The following is a 17,683-nucleotide window of genomic DNA, read 5'->3' as shown; positions in this document are numbered from 1 at the left end:
AAAAAAAACATAAAAAACGAAAGAAAGCCGAGTAAAATAAAATCCCCGGAACCCAGCCTAGAAAACCGGATGAAAAAAAAGGAACTTAGCACATGTCGCCCGACAACCAAGATGGTTAGTAGCCTTCACTCTGAATGAAGGGGTTCTGAGTTTGAATCCCCGCGCGCACCCTTTTTTGGAGTTTTTAACAGAGAAAGAGAAAAATAAATGGGCCAGCCCAGTTAATGCGGCTGCATGCGCCGGTTAGCAAAATTGCCCTTAATCGGGGCCTGCAGCGCCGAATAGGGTTTGCCTTTATTTTTAGTCTAACACAAAGTCCAAAACGTGTGTTCCGCTTGGGCTGCACGGCATGGCATGCTAAAGAGACCATGTAGCCTGCTTTTTTGTTAGGAAGCTCGGCCATCTATTTCCCTGGAGTGAGATTAGAGGCCCAGTTTACCGAATTTGCTATGATTCCACAACGAATTTTGTCCGTTTTCTTTCCGCTGAATCTAAATATAAATTTTTGTGTCAATAATAGTTGTATATGTTTATTACTCCCTCCGACCAGTGCTAGAAACATCCGTTTGAGCCAGAAGCTAATATAGATCGGAGTGACAATTAATTTTTATAACCTTCATGGGGTAGTTTTGGTTTGAGAGTACACATAGCACCCAAGGTTGGGAGTGTTAGAAGGGAGAGAGAGGATTGGTGGAATAGTTTGTTGTATTGCTTGAGCCTCGTGGGCATATATATTGGAGTACAATGATCTACTTGGAGTACAAGACAAGCCAGAACAAATCCTAGTCTATCCCGTCTTTCCTAATAATCACGATACTCAACATCCCCCGCAGTCACAACGGTAGCGACACCGACGGTGAGACTGGAGAAGAATCCGAAGGCAAGCCGACGGACACCCCCCCAGTCGTAACGGTCGACGCATCGCGGAGTCGTGGCTGGAGTGGCAACCGACGAGGTTGCTCAAGCAAGGCGGTAGCCCTTTGTGCCGTTGTCGAGGTAGCCGAGAGCATGGGTGGTGGAGCCGTAGTCGAGGTAGCCGTGTGAAGAATGCCGTGGTCGATGTTGAGTCGGGGTAGCTGTCGAGGAAGTCGCCGTGGAGCCGCGGGCGCAAAGAGGCGCCGAGTTAGTCATGGGCGCAGTAGTGGTGCGCCGGGGAGAAGACGTTGTTGACGACGCATCGCGCCGGGATTGCCAAGCCCGGGGACATATCGTAGACGAAGGCCCGCACCAGTGGTGCCAGCATCGGGCATGCGTAGACGGACGAAGACGAAGTTGACGAAGCGTCGCACCAGGCGTGCCAGGCCCGGGGACATGTCGTCGATGAAGGCACGCTTCGGTGTTGCCAGCACCAGGCATGCATAGACTGGGTCCTGCACGAGCTGTACGCCATGTCGAAGAAGTAGAAAAAGCCAACAGAGAAGGACTCAACTACAGTTGCAGCGCCAATCGGCGCGGGGCTGATGTCGCCCGCGGTTGTCAGAGTAGATGAAGTGGTCAGGGTAGATGACGGCGACGCTGGCGACGAGCTAGTGTTGGATGAAGGCGAAGGGGTTGGACGAGCAGCGACGGCGGGTACGGGGGCAGTCGCGGTGGCGGCCGAAGAAGAGCAGCCGCGGCGGCCAGACGGCAGCAGCGGCTAGGTTAGGAGCACGACAGCGATGCTCGAAGGAGGTGAAGAACTTGACAACGTGACGAAAACCGGCGCGGACGGTGGCGTTCCCGCGCCAAGGGAGACAGCGCGGCCCATACCACGGGAGGTCGACGCGCGTGACGGCGGAGTGGACCGCGGGCCGCGACGCAACGGCCCGATGGGGCGACGCAGTGGTGGCGGGCAGGTCGGGGTGACGGCGGGAAGACCTTGGGGCGGCGGCTGGGACCACGGGTCGTGGCGCTGCTGCCCGAAGGGGTGACGCAACGGTGGCCTGTGAGTCGGTGCAGCCGCGGGGACGACCTCGGGTGGCGGCGGAGACCGCGTGGCACGCTCGATACGGCTCGATGGGGCGACGCAGCGGCAGCGCGAGGGTCGGTGCTACCACGGAGACGGCCTGAAATGGACGTACTTGAGGCGGCGGTAGACCGCGGGCCGCGACACTACGGCCCAAAGGGGCGACGCAGCGGTAGCACGTGGGTCGATGCAGCCGCAGGGAGAACCACAGGGTGGCGGCGCTGTGGCCCGACGAGGCGACAAAGCGGCAGCCCGACGCTCGATCGGTGGAGAGGCGCGCTGAACTCGGGGACAATCTTCACGGGGCCTGCGAAGGCGCGCGCAATCGACGGGCCAAGTCGGTCGCCCTGCGTAGCTGAGGCGGATCACGGCGGCGGGCGGGTGATCAAACCGATCGGGTGTGAGGTCGGGGACGCCGCTTGGTGGAGGCGGGGTGATGACGGAGTCCGAGATGAAGTCGGCGACGGCGGGCGGCAGGGCGGCTATGATTGGCCGCCGCATGGCGCAAGGCCGTCGGGTCGGAGTGATGTAGGAGTCCCGGTCAGACCAGGGCGATGACGGTCGGCGTAGATCGACGGGCGGACCGGCGCGCGAACGGCGGCAGGGAAGGGTTGCCGCATGACGCGTGGCCGCCGGGTCAGGGCGACCGGCGGGCAGACGCGCGAACGACGCGTGAGGCCACTGGGTCGATGAAGAAGTCGGCCGATCGCGTCGATGTTAGAGTAAAGGTGTACGAGGTCGACGGCGGCGGTGGGTGACGCAAACCGATCAAGATTAGATCAGTAGACTAAAATGAAAAACGCCGATCAAAACGACCGGCAAGAGAGTGAAAAAACCGAAGCAAGGACTCGGAAAAAAGACTCTCTAGGACAGCCGGCCAACACGACCGACGGACGAACCCTAGGTACGGGCGGCACGGCCCCCGACGGCGGTCATAGAGGCCGACCGCCCCGGGGGCGGCGCGCAAGTACGGAAGCTGCGGCGGCTAGGGTTTAGGATCGACTTGCGATAGATATCATGTTAGAAGGAAGAGAAAGGATTGGTGGAATAGTTTGTTGTATTGCTTGAGCCTCGTAGGTATATATATAGAAGTACAATAATCTACTTGGAATATAAGACAAGTCAGAACAAACACTAGCCTATCTCGTTTTTTCTAATAATCACGATACTCAATAGGGAGGACCCGACTACTCGTACCTTCAATCCTCCAAATAAAATCTCTGTGCAAGCATACACAGCTAAAAAATACATATAAAATTATGTAAAATATGTAAAATAGATATTTAAGTTGTGTTTGTCATTACGGTGAATTGCGAACGTGCGTCCAGCACGGTGGTAAGGATCTCTTGGAGTCGGGCTAGTGACCAGGGCTCAAATCATGGTTCTCAGAAAAAAAAAATCCCTTGTTGTATATACTTATGTTGTGCAAACCGGCATGTTCACTGTGTATACTTGTGGTACACAAGCCGAGTTCAAGGCCTTATCTTGACATTAGAATGCAATGCCTTTGGGTCGTTTCTATCCTTGGATCGACTTTTTCATTACAGTGTATTATGATTATCATGTTTGTCAAACCCCTTTTTCCTATTATACCCATGACTAGCTAATTTGGTCTACTTTTATGCTTATTAATTCACAACATACTATAAAATAAGTTCAGCACAAAATAGTTCAACAACTGCGAACTGAATCTAAGCAAGTGATACGATCAAGCCAGTCTTTCAACAACTTCGGAATTCGTAGACTTGATAGGCACCAGATGCAACAAAACTCCCGAGCTTTTACAATACGACTCGACCTTATATCATAATACTCTATAAAGATCATCAATCCTATCAACCTGCAATTTTTGAGTTATTTTGTAGAGTTAGAGTGAGACCTTATCCTTAGGTCCAATTCTAACACTCCCAATCAATAAGATAATAAAGAGTAAAGATACTTCTTTCATTTGCCTTCTTATGAAATTCGCTTCCAAAGCTGTAACACAATACATCTCTCCTTGGTTAGATTGGTTAATCTGCAACACCCAAATGCTTTGATCAACCCACATGCACATACATCTTTCATTTACAAAACAATCAACACACAGCTACTGACTCTCCAACAAATCTCCTTTGTTCTCGCTAATAATGGCCAAAACACCTACTTCTGGTTCGACACTTGGCTCTACCACTCCTCTTTGGCAACTGCCTTCCCCAACCATTGTTCACACTCCACTAAACAACACATCCGAGAGGCTACTATACTACGTGATGGTTTAGATTCTAACTTGCAGAGTCACCTGTCTTCTGTTGCCTTGCAAGGCTAAACTCCAAGGCAAACCTCCTACGGATACACATTTACACAGACTCAAGCTGCCCAAGTTGCAACCATGTCAGTGAGGACACCTCTCACATCTTCATGCAATGCCCTCTCCCTGACTGTGTGTGGCAACGACTAGGGATCCCGAAGCGTGACAATATGGGTAAGATTTAGGAATGTGCACCTACCAGACCACAAAATTACTATGGCACTTCATCCTACTAATACTTCTTTGGAAGATCTAGGATGCCCGGGATGCCCAAGCATTTCGCTCCATCGACACTCACTCGGCAAATACTCTTAATGATCTCTGATTTGGATTTGTGGTCCCATAGACTATGTAAGACTATTGCTAAGGAACACGCTTTCTCGTGGCGTGCATTCCTCACTAGTAGAAAACAGGGCTTTAGTTGGGCCTTGGCCAACCCATTAGTCCCGGTTCAGTCAAGAATCAGGAGCCATGGGGGGCATACGTCCTGGTTCGTGCGCCCAGGGGCCCGGCCGGGCCTCGGGAGGCATTTGTTCCGGTTCGTCTGGACCCATTTGTCCCGGTTCTAGGCACGAACCGGGACCAATGGTCCTCACTCCTGGCCCACAACCATTGGTCCCGGTTCGTGCCTAGAACCAGGACAGAATGGGGGCCTTTAGTCCCGGTTCCAGCCACGAACCGGGGCCAATGGGGTGGCTATATATACCCCATCGCCACGGTAGAGCACTCCAAAGTGCTATGTTTTTTCTGGCTGGCGAGGGGAGAGCTTTGTGGTGCTCTAGCTCACCTCCTATGCACATGATTTGTTCGATGAAATGCCCAAGCCACACTAGTTAAGCTTTCTCCTCTCGAAGCTCGACCTCCAAGCTCCATTTTCCCCGAGATTTGTCTAGGTTTAGCGGCCCTTCACATCCCGTCTCCGTCTTCACTTCCGCCGATCGCCTGCGCCGATCTCGTCGCCGGCACCATCGTGGTGAGCCTCTTGTTCTTATCTTCTTTATGAAAGGAAAAAATTCTTACTTTAGGTAGATACTTGTCTAATTTTCTTACTATTATTATTGCTTGTTATTATATAGTGCGATGGTTTTGGTATCCACCCCCGTCGGCCCTTGTCCTGGCTATGATTCGAATGTGGTATATATTATATTTTATAACTATTTGGTTCATTTATTGTTTATGACAATTATGCCGACCAACGTGACATAGATTTTTTATCTAGGAGGTAGTTGAACCGGAAATTCCAACCGACCCTATTGTCGAGAGGTTAAATTTGGTTGAAGAAGAAAACAATTACTTTAAGGAAAAAATAAAAAATTGAGGAGGAGAAGATGATATTGGAGTTGCATGTTGTGGATGTCGTCAATGATCACAAGATCAAGATGGATGCAATGCGGTTGAAGATTAGAAAGATTAGAAAATATGCTATTCATACCGAGGCTTGGTATCATTATGCCATTGGATCAATTGTTACCTTGGTTGTGGTTATGATTGCATTTGTTGTTGCATTGAAAGGTTTTACATAGTTTCAATGTAAGGTTTAACTAGATGCTCTGGAGAGCTATATGTTGTTCAATGAGAACTATGTATGTACTTTGGTTTTAATGTGATGATGAACTTCTATTAATTTGGTCACTTTTCTAGCCATGTGAATCTGTAATGGTTTTTGACACACATAATTATATATAATGCACGCAGATGAACCAGCAATGAATGTACGGTGACAGACACACCTCCGAGTACATTAAGGGCCTGCATAATTTTCTCAAAATGGCTGAGGCAAACAAGCAGAATGGTTTTATGTGTTGTCCATGCCCTATATGTGGGAATACGAAGTCTTACTCTGACCGGAAAATCCTTCACAGCCAGCTTCTTTATAAGGGTTTCATGCCGCACTATAATGTTTGGACCAAGCACGGAGAATTAGGGGTTATGATGGAAGACATCGAAGAAGAAGAGGACGATGACAACTATGTGCCCCCTGAATACGGTGATGCTGCAACGGGGGAAGCTATTGAAGATCAAGAGGAACCAGACGATGTGCTCGATGATGATGATCTCCGCCGGGTCATTGTTGATGCAAGGACATAGTGCGAAAGTCAAAAGGAGAAGCTGAAGTTCGATCGCATGTTAGAGGATCACAAAAAAGGTTTGTACCCCAATTGCGAAGATGGCAACACAAAGCTCGGTACCGTACTGGAATTTCTGCAGTGGAAGGAAGAGAATGTTGTGGCTGACAAAAGATTTGATAAGCTACTGAAAATATTGAAGAAGAAGCTTCCAAAGGATAACGAATTGCCTGACAGTACGTACGTAGCAAAGAAGGTCGTATGCCGTCTAGTATTGGAGGTGCTGAAGATACATGCATGCCCTAATGACTGCATCCTCTACCGCGGTGCATACGAGTATTTGAACGCATGCCTGGTATGTGGTGCATTGTGGTATAAGATCAGACGAGATGACCCTGGTGATGTTGACGACGAGCCCCCCAGGAAGAGGGTTCCTGCGAAGGTGATGTGGTATGCTCCTATAATACCATAGTTGAAACGTCTATTCAGAAATGAAGAGCATGCCAAATTGATGCGATGGCATAGAGAGGACCGTAAGAAAGACGGGAAGTTGAGAGCACCCGCTGACGGGTCGCAGTGGAGAAAAATCGAGAGAAAGTACTGGGCCGAGTTTGCAGGTGACCCAAGGAACGTATGGTTTGGTTTAAGCGCGGATGGCATTAATCCTTTTGGGGAGCAGAGCAGCGAACACATCACCTGGCCCGTGACTCTATGTATGTATAACCTTCCTCCTTGGATGTGCATGAAGCGAAAGTTCATTATGATGCCAGTTCTCATCCAAGGCCCTAAGCAACCCAGCAACGACATTGATGTGTACCTAAGGCCATTAGTTGAAGAACTTTTACAGCTATGGAATGGAAACGGTGTACGTGTGTGGGATGAGAACAAACAGGAGGAATATAACATGCACGCGTTGCTGTTTGTAACCATCAACGATTGGCCCGCTCTCAGTAACCTTTCAGGACAGACAAACAAGGGATACCACGCATGCACGCACTGTTTAGGTGACATCGAAAGTATATACCTGGACAAATGCAGGAAGAATGTGTACCTGGACCATCGTCGATTTCTTCCGACCAACCATCAATGTCGAAAGAAAGGCAAGCATTTCTAAGGCGAGGCAGATCACCGGAAGAAGCCGGCCATGCGTACCGGTGATCACATACTTGCTATGGTCAATGATTCACACGTAATCTTTGGAAAGGGTCCTCGCGGACTATCTGTTCCGAATGACACTGAGGGACGCGCACCCATGTGGAAGAAGAAATCTATATTTTGGGACCTACCCTACTAGAAAGAACTAGAGGTCCGCTCTTCAATGGACGCGATGCACGTGACGAAGAACCTTTGCGTGAACCTGCTAGGCTTCTTGGGCGTGTATGGGAAGACAAAAGATACACCAGAGGCATGGGAGTACCTGCAACGTTTGCACGAAAAAGACGGCATGCCTCCAAAGTAGTATGAAGGTCTTGGCAGCTACGCTCTTACCAAAGAAGAGAAGGAAATCTTCTTTGAATGCCTGCTCAGTAAGAAGGTCCCGTCTGACTTCTCGTCGAATATAAAGGGAATAGTAAATATGGCCGAGAAAAAGTTTCAGAACCTAAAGTCTCATCACTGCCACGTGATTATGACGCAACTGCTTCCGGTTGCATTGAGGGGGCTTCTACCAGAAAATGTCCGATTAGCCATTGTGAAGCTATGTGCATTCCTTGACGCAATATCTTAGAAGGTGATCGATCCAGAAATAATACCAAGGCTAAGGAGTGATGTGGCTCAATGTCTTGTCAGTTTCGAACTGGTGTTCCCACCATCCTTCTTCAATATCATGACACACATCCTAGTTCATCTAGTCGATGAGATTGTCGTTCTGGGCCCCGTATTTCTACACAATATGTTCCCCTTTGAGAGGTTCATGGGAGTCCTCAAGAAATATGTCCGTAACCACGCTAGGCCGAAAGGAAGCATCTCCCTGGGCCATCAAACAGAGGATGTCATTGGGTTTTGTGTTGACTTCATTCGTGGCCTTAAGAAGATTGGTCTCCCTAAATCGCGGTATGAGGGGAGACTGACTGGAAAAGGCACGCTAGGAGGGGACTCAATAATATGCAAGGACGGGTATTCTTGGTCTCAAGCACACTACACAGTTCTACAGAACTCTACCTTGGTGACCCCGTATGTCGATGAACACAAGAACCATTCGGACATGATTATGGTTACATAGTGGACATATGGAACTTGACTACAGACATGATTTTAAGGTCCCTTTGTTTAAGTGCAAATGGGTCAATCTGTCAGGAGGCGGGGTACAGGTAGACCCACAGTACGGAATGACAACAGTGGATCTGAACAATCTTGGGTACACAGACGAACCATTCGTCCTAGCCAATGATGTGGCGCAGGTTTTCTATGTGAAGGACATGTCTACCAAACCGAGAAAAAGAAAAGATAAGGAAGCGAACACATCATACGATGAGCCAAAGCGCCACATAGTTCTTCCAGGAAAAAGAGACATCATGGGAGTGTAGGGCAAGACAGACATGTCCGAAGTGAAGGAAATATGCCCTAGAGGCAATAATAAAGTTATTATTTATTTCCTTATATCATGATAAAAGTTTATTATTCATGCTAGAATTGTATTAACCGGAAACATAATACATGTGTGAATACATAGACAAACAGAGTGTCACTAGTATGCCTCTACTTGACTAGCTCGTTAATCGAAGATGGTTATGTTTCCTAACCATGGACAAAGAGTTGTCATTTGATTAACGGGATCACATCATTAGTTGAATGATCTGATTGACATGACCCATTCCATTAGCTTAGCACCCGGTCGTTTAGTATGTTGCTATTGCTTTCTTCATGACTTATACATGTTCCTATGACTATGAGATTATGTAACTCCCGTGTGTCGGAGGAACACTTTGTGTGCTACCAAACGTCACAACGTAACTGGGTGATTATAAAGGTGCTCTACAGGTGTCTCCAAAGGTACATGTTGGGTTGACGTATTTCGAGATTAGGATTTGTCACTCCAATCGTCGGAGAGGTATCTCTGGGCCCTCTCGGTAATGCACATCACTTAAGCCTTGCAAGCATTGCAACTAATGAGTTAGTTGCGGGATGATGTATTACGGAACGAGTAAAGAGACTTGCTGGTAACGAGATTGAACTAGGTATTGGATACCGACGATCGAATCTCGGGCAAGTAACATACCGATGACAAAGGGAACAACGTATGTTGTTATGCGGTCTGACCGATAAAAGATCTTCGTAGAATATGTAGGAACCAATATGGGCATCCAGGTCCCGCTATTGGTTATTGACAGGAGACGTGTCTCGGTCATGTCTACATTGTTCTCGAACCCGTAGGGTCCGCACGCTTAAGGTTACGATGACAGTTATATTATGAGTTTATGCATTTTGATGTACCGAAGTTTGTTCGGAGTCCCGGATGAGATCACGGACATGAAGAGGAGTCTCGAAATGGTCGAGACATAAAGATTGATATATTGGAAGCCTATGTTTGGATATCGTAAGTGTTCCGGGTGAAATCGGGATTTTACCGGAGTACCGGGAAGGTTACCGGAACCCCCCGGGAGCTATATGGGCCTTAGTGGAAGAAGAGGAGAGGCGGCCAGGGCTGGGCTGCGTGCCCCTCCCCCCTAGTCCGAATAGGACAAGGAGAGAGGGGGCCGGCGCCCCCCTCCTTCTCTCTCTCTCTCTCTCTCTCTCTCTCTCTTTTCAACCTCACGAATCCTATTCCAACTAGGATTGGGGGGGGGGGAAGTCCTACTCCCGAATGTCGTATCTCAGTGACACCGATGGTCTAGAAGGAGAGGGTGAAGCAAGCTACGATTATCGAACAATGGAGGAGGAAGGACATGATTATGATGGCTCCGGTGACCGAATACCGATGCAAGAAGGAGACCGTGGTGACGACTTCGGTGACCGAACAGAGTCCGACCAGGTATATATATTAATTAAGCCTGTGCTGACTAGATAATTGATGCATTCATTGTTTTGGTATGTACACATATCAACTCTTGTCTTTCTTCTTTTTTCTAGCCCTCCGGATCGAGCACAACTTTGGTAAAGAAATGAGGCCCGAAGAAAAAGTTGCGCCCAGATGAAAGGTTCACGATCAAGTAATCGCGGGCGATGGCCAACCGATTGAACCCATCCAGACCAAGGAAGCATTTTGTGCTCAGTGCAGGGTTCTTGTTATGGACAAGATCCCGATCAGCATCCAACAATGGTATAAGCCTAAGAAGGAAGACCCTGAGCTATCTTATGTCAACGATATGCAGAAAGATGATCTTTGGACCGCGCTGAAGGAAAATTTCAACCTATCGCCAGAGGAGGACCCGGAGAAGCCAGTTGAAGAGCCATTTATCAAGTCTCATGCTCTTAAGAAGATGATAGATCTATTCAGGAGGTGGAATAATGAGCTGAAAACAACGTTTGTCGACAAAGAAGAGACACCAGAATTCACTGGCTGGTATGAGAAGATCAGAGATCATTGGGACGCATTTGTGGCCCACAAGAAATCGGAAAAGAGTAAGAAGATGTCAGCAAGAAACAAGATAAATGCTGCGAAGAAGGACCATCACCATCGCACGGGGTCAGGTGGCTACCTCAAAGCCCAGCCGTTGTGGGCCAAGGCTGAGAATGACCTGCTTGATAAAGGGGTCGAACCAGAGACATTGAACTGGCCAGACCGTTGCTGGAGTTGGTTCTTCGGGGTTGGCGGAAGCTTGGACCCTGTAACAGGGAAGTGCGTTTAGACGAATGAGCAACTACGAATAACCGTCATGAAGCTTCAGGACTATATCGCCGCAGCGCAGCAAGAGACGTTCATTCCAGACAGAGAGAACGACGAGCTCACAATGGCCCTCAGGAATCCTGTGCACCCTGGATGAACACGAGGCACGCCAGGCTCCGTTCTATAGAAGGCTGGGTTTCTGGACGCAGGCGGTTACAAATGCCGGGAGAGGAGGAAGAAAGTGGAGCAAACCGAACTGCAGAAGCTGCACGCAAGGGTGCAAGCACTAGAGGAACGAGAAGTTCACAGCAAGCGACATGCAGAAGCTACCCTGCCATCTCAGCGAAGAAGCAGCATGGCTTCCACCGAGCTGCTTCAGCTGGAGCCTATCTTCACGGCTCCTGCTAGCTACCCCATGGATGCTATCATGGAGTCTCAACATTGCCACCTTATGACACAATGGCAGAACTTCAATGTCAAGGCAGCTGTCGGCTCTGTTCGACCTCTTGAACCCGGCGCAACTTTTCACCGCCGTCCAATTCCAGAAGGATATACTAGGGTGACGGTGGACGAAATAACGGAGGGATTTGAGGATCTCGAGATTGACCACCCTACTGGTGAAGGGAGACTCGGCTGGGTTCTGCTTTGAAGACTCCATGCCTATGGAGGAAGGAGCTCATCAACCTTCCGAACTGGACGCCTCCGCCTCCTCCTCCTCCGGCGAGTCAGGGCACTCCGCGTCCTCCTCCGCCTCCTCCGGCGAGTCATCAGGGCACTCTGCCTCCTTCTCCGGCGCGTGGCGGCACTCCGCCTCCTTCTCCGCCTGAGCCGGCGCGCCCGGGCAGGCAGCCTCCTCCTTCTCTGCCTCGTCAGCAAGGGAGGAAGAGACCCGCCGTCGCTCCAGCTGCTCTGGCACGTCGTAGTCCTTCTCCTCCGCTTCGTAAGCAAGGAAATAAGACAGCCACAGCCGCTCCGTCTGCTCTGGCATCTTGCAGTACAGCCAGAGGCGGGAGGCAATATAGATTCGGTCCATCTCTCAAGCCTCTAGAGAAGTTACCATACGAGAGGACCATGGAGGAAAACACAAAGATCATGGAAGCCGAAGTGAGGGACTTCTTTGAAGGGGTGAAAGCAAAGAAACATCCACCTCCGGAGGAGAAGATAGATCCGGTGAAAGCAAAGCGCACACTCGATGCCCTGAAGAAACCACCACCATCTCCGCCGAAAACCAACTATGAGCGCATTATTGGAAAGTGATTTATGGAAGTGGAGCGGTCGGGAAGTACTATCAGTGATCGAAGGTTAGTAGAATGACGAGCTGGGAAAAAAATTGCCCAGCTCGGCGAACAAGCGAACTAATTGTGCCCCCCGCTCAAGGTGTCTAGCGATATCGTCGCTAATGATTCGAGGATGGTGCCCGGTTATACCAATATTGGAGATTAACTGCCCGACGATGCACACTATGATATAATGGAGGTGGAAGAACACAAATACCAGTACGGGAGGCCTCTCTTCAAAGATGGAACTACTCTGACAATGATGATGCGAAGATTCCATGATTGGTACATGAAAACATGCAGAGAGTCTGGGGGGAAGGATACTTTGACGCTGAGAGTTAAAGAGGAGCATGACCTTGTTGGAATTGAACTGTTGTCTGTTCCATTTGAGGAGTTCTTCTAGTGGTTCAATCAAAAGGCCCTCGATAAATTAACGGTCACTTGCTACTGTCTGTAAGTACTACTTCTGTTATTAAGTCTCTCTATATATAGCTCAGCTCTTTCATTGCATGTATATATAATTATCCTCACTATATTATGCAGTTTGAAGATCGTCGAATGCAGAAAAGCAGAAATCTAGGATATTGGGTGCATTAACACAACTCTCATAGATGAATACACGGTTAAATTTGATGCCAAAGAAACCGAGGCCAACTTGCTCCAATCGTTGCTAATAAATCAAAACAAAGATAAAATACTCTTTCCTTACAACTTCAGGTGAGTGTTACTGTCTTGTGCATATTCGGTTTCCCTTATTACTCGAGGTTATAGTAATGTAATTGATGAGTTATGCATGCGTGCGTAGCTTCCACTATATTCTCCTGGAGAGTAAGCTTGAGCAGGGACTAGTAACCGTCTTAGACTCGAGACGAAAAGATTCCGAGACCTATGCGGACATGACTAAAATGCTCAAGAAGTAAGTTCAATCGATCATCATCGAACCATATCGACAACTTTTTGTTCATTTCCTGATATCAAGTAATTGTTTTCTTTGTCTTGCAAGGGAGCTGTGATGGACATACCCGAAAGTAAGTAGTACTAGCTAGCTAGTTCCGCGCATCTTGATCCTGTTGATTCTAGCTACTTTCATCAATGCCATTTATAATGCTTCATTATTAGTTTGATTGACCTCTATTTCTCATAAAGTGCTTGTGGCAGGAACAAGGGAATGATTACCGTGGATACTACATTTGCGAGTTCATCTACAATGCGACTTGCAAAAAAACCCAGGGATACTATAAAAGACAATTTGATGTGCGTAAGCAATAATATTCACAATTTCATTATATTATCGTCATTTGTGTTAAGTTTCATTCATATATATGTATTGACCCCCTTCTTCAAATTAGATGTGGCAGATGCGGGATGAACTCCTACTTCAAGAGGAATTGGTGGGATTCTTTCTTGACCACGTCATCAATAAAGTCGGAGAATACCCTCTGGAAGATGAGTTCATATGTAATTAGGGGATTATATTGTAAGAGATCTTAATATTGTATATATATAGCCAGTAGAGCCGGGTAGTATACGAAAACTTGTTGTTCGACCAATCTCTCAGAGAAGGAGAGGTCGATATCACTTCTCTCTGTATGCATATGTTCATGACGAACTTCTGTACTTAATGGTTTCCTTCATTTGCTTACTAGCTAGCGTGTCGAGGGCCTCTCGATACGTATAGTACATAGCGTCGACCAAGCACGGAGATAAGAGAGGACACTTCTCTCTATTAATTAATTAGCTACCTAACACAATATATGAAACACCCCAAAATTAACCATACAAAACCCCCCAACCCCCCTTCAGAAAAAAACAAAAACCATAGCCCCTGAAATGTTGACGCGTGGTAGCTTATTGGTCCCGGTTGGTGCTACCAACCAGGACAAAAGGCCCCCCTGCCAGGGCAAGCCGCAGCGGCCACGTGGAGCCCCATCTGTCTCGGTTAGTACCGACCCTTTAGTCCCGGTTCCCCAACCGGGACAAATGGGCCTTACGAACCAGGACAAATGACCCTTTTTCTACTAGTGCATACTCCCTCCACACCATGGCAGCCCCGCTAGTGTGCTCCCAACACCGGCTTCCTTGGTCCTCACCCCAGTGCTACTCCTTTCCAGGCATACATTGCATATGGTCAACAACACACCAACAATGGTGGCATGATGCCGTCACCATCTACAAGCTATCCAGGAGGTAACCAGCAACTTGATCCAGCCTTGTTGAATGCACTTCAGAACATGTAGCTTCTTGGCAATCAAGAGTGGTACATGGACTCTGGAGCATCATCCCATATGGCATCCGATCATGGTATTGTCTCCTCATCCCAACCCCCCTCTGCTCACAACATCATTGTTGGTAATGGTGCCTCCCTTCCCATCTCTCACATCAGCACACACACCCTGCCCTCTCTTTTGAAACCTTTATATCTTAACAATGTTCTTGTCGTGCCACATATCATCAAAAATCTTCTTTCCGTTCGTAACCTTACCACTGATAATTTTGTCTCAATAGAATTTGACCCTTGGTTTTTTCTTCTGTGATGGCACTTCCCACAAGGATCAAGATTCTTCGATGCAATAGCTCCGGACCACTCTACCCAGTATGTTATCCCACACCCGCCAAAGCACGTACATGTCATCACCATCACCCTCAACCTTTGGCATCGCCGAATAGGACATCTCGGTCATCACACCATGAAGCGTCTTCAAGGTTCTCGCCATATCTCCTACAATAAAGTCATGCCATCCCTTTGTCATGCTTGTTAGCTTGGGCGATATGTTAGATTACCCTTTTATCCATCTGTCTCTTATACCGGCAAACCTTTTGCATTATTACAATGTGACCTTCGGACTTCTCCCATTCCAAGTATGTCTGGCTTTGCCTCTTATCTTATAATTGTCGATGATTTCACTCATTATTTTTGGACTTTCCCACTGCGCAAGAAATCTGATGTCTATGTAACACCTCTCACCTGCCATGCGTACGCTCGCACTCAATTTAATCTATCTATTTTAGCTTTCCAATGCGACAATGGACGAGAGTTTAACATTACAAAAAGAGATACTTTATGTGCCTCTCATGATATTCTTCTTCGCTTCTCCTGTCCATACACCTCTCAGCAAAACGGCAAGGTTGAACGAGCTTCTCGCACCACCAACAATGTCATACGTACCCTTCTTGTTCAAGCTTCTCTCCCCCATCCTTCTAGGCCGAAGCACTACACACTGCCACCTTTCTTATAAACATTAGACCGACGTTGTCTACCAAATTTCTCACACCGTATGAAACTCTTATTGGTTCGTCACCGCCATATGACTCACTTCGTGTGTTTGGTTGCCTCTGTTACCCTAACACTACATCCACCTCTCCCAACAAACTATCCCCATGCTCCACAATATGCATCTTTCTTGGCTACCTCACACGCCATAGAGGTTATCGGTGTCTTGATTTAACCACACGATGGATCATCATCTCTCTTCATGTGGTTTTTGACTAATTCCTCCTTCCCTTATGCATCCGACCCAATTCCTAATCCACCACATTGCACCGAAATTTTGACCCACCTGAACCAATCCATCCGCTTGTTCCCCCTGCCATGCACGCATCCGCTCCACCCGCGCCCGCTATGCATGCGCCTAACACCCCCACCAACACCTCCTCCTTCGAGCTCGTCTTTGACACCGCCTACTAGCACCCCACTTGCTTCTCCACCATCGGGCTCTTCCTCCACTCACGGGATGCATCCTAGCCCACCTGGCTCGCCATCACCTACCCCCATACCACCATCCGCTCCACTACTTGCCGGCTTCCTCCACCCATCAACCGCCTTAACCTCTCTGCTATTGCTTCTTCTCCACTCCCACACAACTATCTTATGGCACTACACGATCCCAACTGGCATCAAGCCATGCAAGAAGAGTTTGATGCTCTCATCCTAAATCAAACATGGACTCTTGTCCCTGCTCCTCTTGAGGGGCGAGGGTAGGGAACTAGGGTAGAGGTTCGAGGGTCATCGAGGGTTCGAGGGGCGAGGGTCAGGAACTAGGGTAGAGGTTCGAGGGTCACCGAGGGTTCGAGGGGCGAGGGTCGGGAACTAGGGTAGAGGTTCGAGGGTCACCGAGGGTTTGAGGGTCGTCGAGGGGCCTAGGGTTCGAGGGTCGAGGGTCACCGAGGGTTCGAGGGTCAAGGGTCGAGGATTGCCGAGGGTTCGAGAGGTTGCCTAGTGTTAAAGTATTGAAGAAATCCATGGCTTCATCATTAGCCGGAAGTAACCAGGGCATGATGGTACGAAGTTGTGCAAAGTTGTTCTGGAACAGAGTCCTAGGTAGGATAATTCGCCTTTTTGTACGAATTTTAGCAAAGGCCTTCCAAATAGCGATATTCGGAAGGCTCTTGCTGAACTTTGTACAAAAAGCGAATTATCCTATCTGGGACTCCGTTCGAGAACAACTTTGCAGCACTTCGTACCATCATGCGCCTGTTACTTTCGCCTAATGATGAAGACATGGTTTTGTTTAATTCTTTGACAATAGACAAACGTGACATGAGGGGGTCGATGGTCGGGAAATAGGGTAGAGGGTCGTGGATCGTCCGAGCGGTCGAGGGTCGAGGATCACCGAGGGGTCGAGAGGTTGCCTAGTGTCAAAGTATTGAAGAAATCCATGGCTTCATCATTAGCCGGAAGTAACCGGGGCATGATGGTATGAAGTTGTGCAAAGTTATTTTGGAACGGAGTCCCGGATAGGATAATTCGCATTTTTGTACGAAGTTATGCAAAGGCCTTCCAAATAGCGATATTCGGAAGGCTCTTGCTGAACTTTGTACGAAAAAGTGAATTGTCCTATCTGGGACTCCATTCCAGAACAACTTTGCAGAACTTCGTACCGTGATGTGCTTGTTACTTTCGCCTAATGATGAAGACATGGTTTTGTTGAATCATTTGACACTAGACAAACGTGACATGAGGGGGTCGAGGGTTGAGACGTCTCCATCGTATCTATAATTTTTGATTGTTCCATGCCAATATTATACAACTTTCATATACTTTTGGCAACTTTTTATACTATTTTTGGCACTAACATATTGATGCAGTGCCCATTTTACAGTTCGTGTTTGTTGCATGTTTTTTGTTTCGCAGAAAATCCATATGAAACGGAGTCCAAACGGGATAAAAAAATGACAGATTTTTTTGGAATATATGTGAATTTTGGGAAGTGAAATCAACACGAGATGATGCTCGAGGGGCCCACGAGGCAGGAGCCGCGCCCCTGACCCTCGTGGCCACCCCGTAAGGCAGTTGGAGCCTTATTTCTCCGCAAGAAAGCTAATATCCGGATACAAATCGTG

This window comes from Triticum urartu, chromosome 5 (assembly GCF_003073215.2).
Source record: "Triticum urartu cultivar G1812 chromosome 5, Tu2.1, whole genome shotgun sequence".
Lineage (NCBI taxonomy): Eukaryota > Viridiplantae > Streptophyta > Magnoliopsida > Poales > Poaceae > Triticum > Triticum urartu.
Note: the sequence above shows the minus strand (reverse complement) of the source record.